Below are 6,536 nucleotides of genomic sequence, written 5' to 3' on the forward strand. Positions count from 1 at the left end.
ATAATATATACAAGCAGCTATTTTTAGATAACGTTAATATTAGTAGTTAGTGCATGATTAAATGTAAGAAAACGCTCCCAAAGAAAATGCCGAGTTCATTGAGGCCAAGTTAATCAAGTCAGTGAAATCAGCAACTAAAATGAAACCACATGAGATCATGTTCCTGTTAATACATCCTCTGGCACAGTTGCAATTTTGATTAAAAAAGATACATTAATTTATTCCAGAACCCAAACAGGGACTGCATGTTTCTAAAAGTGAACATCCGAGAAGTTCATTTACGTGCGAGTTCTTAACATTTTTTAAATATGGGCGAATGAACAAAGTGGTGTGTTTAAAGTCTTTCAAAGAGGGAGGTGTACTGCTGGGACGTCCCCACCAGCTCTGACACAATTCGAATGTTGCTTCTTTGAAAATATGAAACTTGAAGCATAGAGCTGTGGGGAAAAGGCAGACTCGTTTTAGCAACTTTAAGTGACAATAGTATTTTCTTTCAAAAGTTGTCAAACAAGTCAGTGAACATGTCTTTCTGAAAGCGATACTGTTACTTAGAATTTTCTTTTCAACATAATGTGTCTATTTGACACACAACAGGAAGAACTTAGTTATACTTAGAGTAGTGCTGAATCTGATACAATATCAGCACAGTCTATTATTAGCTTCAATCCTCGCTTATTGCCGTTTTGCAACCCCTGTTACAATAAACCACAAGACCACCAACGTACCTGCGGTGACAAAGGATGGCAATGTCATTTCACAACACATGCTAAATCTACATGGTGCTATTCAGACCTGAGATGAGCTCTTTCTGGTTCACAAGGAACTGGTTAAAAAAAAGTAGGCTACTGTGAGAAGAATTTCACATAGCTTTTTCTTGTCCATAGCTAAAAAGAACACATGGTCATCTCACAAAAAGAAATAAAGAGTCAAACCTTTGACCTTTTAGTCGCAAAACATCAGTTAATGGAAACGCTGTTATTTCGCAATAGTTATTTTATCGACATTTAGAAAATATCGCAAAAGTTTTGCGCGAATCTGTAATGGAAACGTGGCTACAGTAGCCCTGGTGACATTATCACTCTAGCTTTCTCCGTTTTCTTTTTTTTTATGTTTTGTTCAGAATACATGAAATGTACGGTGAACGTGATTTCACCAAGTACCACATGTTCCTGGATCAACATCTTTGTTGATCCTGGAACAACTTTCCAATCAACCAATCAGATTTGAGGGACAAGTTTACAGTTTATGTCAAGTTTAGGCTTAGAACCAGGGTGAGGTGCTTCAACATCAGTGTTATTCACCTATCATTTCCCTCTGATTTTAGGGAAAAGTTATGGGTAGTGTTAGGTTTAGGGGTAGGGATAGGGTAAGGACTAAATTTTGGGACAGGAATGTTATACCAGGATCAACAAAATATGTTGATCCAGGAACATGTCTTACTTGGCAAAATCACGGTGTAATAATGTACATGTGAATTGGATTGCAAGGTTTAAGGTTCATTCATACAATCAAAACTTTCAGTATCTGAAATCGGATTGGATTCATTTGGATTGACGAAAATGAGTGCATGTAAACATACCTATTGAAAATCAATGGCTTTATCGCTGCAAACTGCTGTTGGCGTGAAACCCTCTGCTCCCTTCCATTGTTTGACAAATCGCTGGTCGAACCGATGTTGTTATATCCGGCCCAGTCAGGCAATTAATACAAACAGAGTGCAATTTGGCACTTTAATAAACAGATTCACTGCCAGAAATGCCTTTTAAATTGGGAAGCTTGAAAGAAAACAAAACCACATGTAATGAAAGCGATCCACTCTTGGCTAGACAGACCGACAGTCAGACGGACACACACTGCCGTGTGACTCATCCTCATATGATCACACTTCTCCATTACTTACAGCCACCTTCGGCATGAACCTACTCCAGCACTATCCTCCCCTTGTCCTTCCTCTACTGTGTCGACCTAGAGCCCAGTTGGAGCACACCTGCGACACATAATGACGACAGTCGATCGAAGCCCTGCTTAATCGGGCTTGTTACATCACCATGAATGATGATCCCCTGAATGAGATAATGTTTCGAAAGCATTGCGAGCACAAGCTGGAGTGGGATGTGGCGATGGGCCAGGGACACCTCGCGCGGCACAAACTTCAGAATAGACGCTCTAGCTCTCCCAATAAAATAACTGCTTGCATTCTTGACTATCTCTTGTGTATATGTATGCAAAACATCAGCGATAATGTTTCACAGGGATACTGAATTAGATGCAGGCCAGTAAATGCCTTTTTAAAACACATAAGCATGGCCTGAAGCAGCACACACCCCCTAAAAGGCTAACATGCAGGTTGTCTTTCGAAACCTGAAAAAAGTGCTGTCGTCGCAGGAAGTATGGCATATGGATGCATCTCAATTTGTACCACAATCATTAAATATTCAGTTAGTTGTGCTCCTCTGGAACTGGTTTTTAGATCATTAGATGTGACATTATGGTGCCTTGAAAGCCTGTCAGAAGCGAACACGCTACCTGAGGTTCCATTTGTACCAAATAAGAGTAGATTGCTTTGTGTATACATTTTTCCATGTCTACAGTCATTGTGTACTTGTTAAGATAAATTAGTTTACTGATGTGCAATCTTTGTTTATGTTGTCTCATTCTTTTGATTATGGAAGGCTTTATTAAAAAAATTATGGCATTCTGTTTGTGCCAAAAAAGTGTCCTCTGCTTTGCACAGTACATTTGTCTGTTTAGTGCTATTGCTGTTTCTATTTGTGTCCTTCGGTTTTATGCAGTGTTGGGGAAAGTTACTTTCAAAAGATACAATATTGTGTTACTCCCTAAAAAAGTAACTAATTGCATTACTTAGTTACTTTTTATGCAAAGGTATTTTTGTGTAAAGGCCCTTTCCCCCCCGTAAGTGAAATGAATAAGCCTCAAGGCCAATTTATACTTCTGCGTCGGGTGCGCGTAGAAGGTACGTCGTAGCATACGCATTGACGTGTACCATACGTCGTACCCTTCGCCGTACCCTGACGCGCACCTCCTCAAAAATGTAACTACGCGGCGCGGCGCGGCGACGCGGACCGCAAGATCTGTGATTGGTCGGCTGGATAGCATCGCGTTTCCTCCTACGCATTTCCGGAATGATCTTCTGCACTCTGCACCGCCCGCCCGCCATTTTTAAATTCCGAAGATCAGTGAAGAGCCATGGAAATAGACCAAGTGACCGAGAGATTGCTTGAAGAAGTGCGGAAATACAGCCATCTGTATGACTCCTTCAGTCGCCATTGCTCGTAGAAACCTAAACTCAAAACAGCCGCGAGGAATGTAAACACAGTGGAACATTAAAACCCACCCGCGCCAACTAGCGTTTCGGCGGTGTAACTGCAGAGCAACACAGACATTCGCAGAAGTATAAATGCTCACGACGGCGTCGCCTACGTGCGTAGCCTACGACGTACACTACGGCGTACACTCGACGCAGAAGTATAAATTGGCCTTCAGGCTGAAGGAAATGCAAATTCACTCCTGTAAAGTAGAGGGCGCAGCTCAAACCATTCAGCTGTGCTGCCATTCTGGATTACAGAAGAACAGGACACAAGAGAAGAAAGTTAAACACTTACTTAAGCAATACATTTAAAAAAAGAAAAAAAAAGAAACACATATGTGATGTTTATCTAAAGTCATTTTCGCTTATTAGTATGTTTGAATTGGATCATTGAAGGTCAGCAGCAAAGACATTGGATAATAAAGTGAGATTAAATACATAAAGTATATTTGTGTTATTTAACATTTAATTATTGCAGGTTTGCATCATATTCTGAGTTTGCATTTCACTGTTTTTTTATTTTTATTTTATTTTGAGGAGTACTGAATCTGTTTTTGTGCAAGTGAGATGAGTAAATGCATGCTCACATTAGTATACACACAGTATAACTACAATAACCATCATGTTCACACACAGCGCACACAACATCTCTGCACTTATGGTGCGTTCAATTCATGTCAAAAGATTGTGAACGAGTGGGAAGTTCAGGATTTTCTTTAAGCCCTGATGTTTACGAGTTGGGGATGCGTCATGTGTCAATGAGAAACATGGCGGAATACCACAATATTTATAGGTATTATTATGACCAATATTTAAAGTTTACAGTGGCTTCATAAATTAATTAAAAACATTAAAAAGCAAAACACACCCGATGCACATTCTTTGTTCTTCATTATCTAGAAGAAGAGTTGAAAACCTTGATCCATTTTTGTGCAGATAATTTAAGAGATGGTGCACTGCCTTCTTGCTCTGACGAAAGTTACTTGAATGCACCTGACATAGTAAACACGACTTCCCACCTTGTAAATATATTAAACTTCCCAGGAGGACTTGAACACACCATTACTCTCGATTTCTCAACATGGAGATGGGAGAGGTGTCAGTCAAATAAGTAAACTGCGTTACTTATTTGAAAAAGTAACTCAGATATTTTGTTGGAAATTTAAAAGTAATCCATTACTTTACTAGTTACTTGAATAAAAAGTAATCTGATTATGTAACTGGCTTTGCTTGTAACGCACCATCCCCAACACTGGTTTAATGCCATACAAGTTAGCCTACTGCTCTCAGTGAACGTTCTGCAACGCATTTTACAGATACAGGACAGGTAAACAAATAGATTTTGTTTTCAATGAGTTGTCTACTTTCTACAACTCTGACTATTATGACAACAAAGCACGAAGATGAACCATAGGGACTACAGATTCATTCAATTTTATAGAGATAAATGCATCTACAAGTTTTTAGAAAACTCATTATTGAAAATATATATTTGTTTACCTGTACAGTATATCTGTAAAATATGTTGCAGAGCGTTCACTGACAGCAGTAATTTATAACTGGGAGGATGATACAAGCAGACAACACAAACCGAATACTATTAATAATCCATTAATTACTAATTAATTAACATTTCTGAATTTTCATTTGTGATTTATAAAAACATTTTGCGCGCTCAAAGTCATGTTTGACTGCGGCTTTACCAGAACCCCACACGAAAAAGAGCAACGCACAATCGCCAGCAGTGGCCTTTGGTTTTGAACAGACTGAATGCATAAAATACAGGTAACAATCAGCTTATAAAAAAAAAAAAAATCACTATTGAGGCGGGGCATCAATAACATTCGAACTGACGTCACTGCCAGTGCAGGAAATAAGTGAAATGATATTACTAGAGTAGCGTAGGGAAAACACTCTAACGCTGGCTATTCGTATCAGAGAGATTGTCCCTCTGACAACCAATGCAGCGTTTAACAGATAGGCAATAAGAGCAACAAATCACCATGAGATTTGTACTATCACTGGATACGGGGATGAAGCATATAGCTACCAAGTGGTCTGGACTATATAGGATGAAGTCGTAAACACGGAGCAGCACACGCGCCTCCACGACATGCAAACGTCTCGTGATTAAAAAACACTCCGCTAACATCAAATTCAAGTTCGGGTATTTGAGAATTGCACATCCTGAAAACCATTTAGAATTGAAATACACCAAACATATTAAAACGATATGGTAAGAAACCATATTCTTTAAAACTGTACGATGCAGTACGACACATAAATGCATCGATTTGATCTCAAGACGCACCGGTTCATTGGCGTAACCTACACAGCAAATAAATCGTTACGAAAGAAACGATCACCTACCCTTATTCAATCCACAAGCACTTCGAAACGGGGTGAAATATTAACTGCTGAAATCTCCAGATCCCTGTGAAATATCGAGGGTGTATAGGCTATGTTTATTTCATTTTGTCCAACGTTAAAAAGCAGCGCAAACGATAAACAGCTGCAGATGTCAAAGTCTCTCAGTCTTGAGGCTCTCGGTGATAAAAATCCAATGTTAAGACATTGTAGAGCCGTTCATGTGATTGTTCCCACGCAGTAGCGAGTACATTCCCACGCACGCACGGCACACAGCTAGAAGCGGTAAGTTTAGTTTTGGTCTGCCGGTAATTCAGTTTCATAAACTGGGAGCCCCGCCCGTGTCGACCAAGAGTCGGTCAAGTGCGTGGCCGATTGGTGCGCGTACACACACACACGGGGAGGCGCAGAGACTCGTACTGTATGTGTGTGTGTGTGTGTGTGTGTGTGTGTGTGTGTGTGTGTGTGTGTGTGCAGCCATGACTAAGCAGAGAAGTCTGTTAAATACAGGACAAGAGTTTATTAATTCCTCTCAGCTGTTATTACAGTCGTGTGATATTGTTTAAATTGCTGTATAGGTTTAAACATGAACTGACTGCGGTTTGTGACAGAAACTCATTTAGATAAAGGGGTGTGGATGAGCACATGACATGATCAGACATTCAGACCTCACGACACACTTGAGAAATTACACGGACCTCTTTCTTTCTTCTAATAGAAGAATAGGCTATATTTATTTAAATAAAATATTTCTCATACTATGTCAGTTACTGTTAACAGTAGGCATACACAGTATGTATAGATAAATGGCCATAGTATGCACATTTTGTACATTGATTTT

General features: G+C 39.6%; 1 protein-coding gene across 1 annotated transcript in view; it reads right to left on the bottom strand.

Moving 5' to 3' along the window:
• Positions 1 to 6,075, bottom strand: part of rhbdf1a (rhomboid 5 homolog 1a) — a 46,161-nt gene extending 40,086 nt beyond the window's left edge. Inside the window, exon 1 of the mRNA XM_082189170.1 lies at positions 5,699 to 6,075. The gene's annotated coding sequence lies outside the window, so the exon portion shown is untranslated. The remainder of the gene's footprint in view (positions 1 to 5,698) is intronic.
• Positions 6,076 to 6,536: the final 461 nt, after the last annotated feature.

The sequence above is a fragment of the Leuciscus leuciscus genome, assembly GCF_965113295.1.
Source record: "Leuciscus leuciscus genome assembly, chromosome: 1".
Classification (NCBI taxonomy): Eukaryota; Metazoa; Chordata; class Actinopteri; order Cypriniformes; family Leuciscidae; genus Leuciscus; species Leuciscus leuciscus.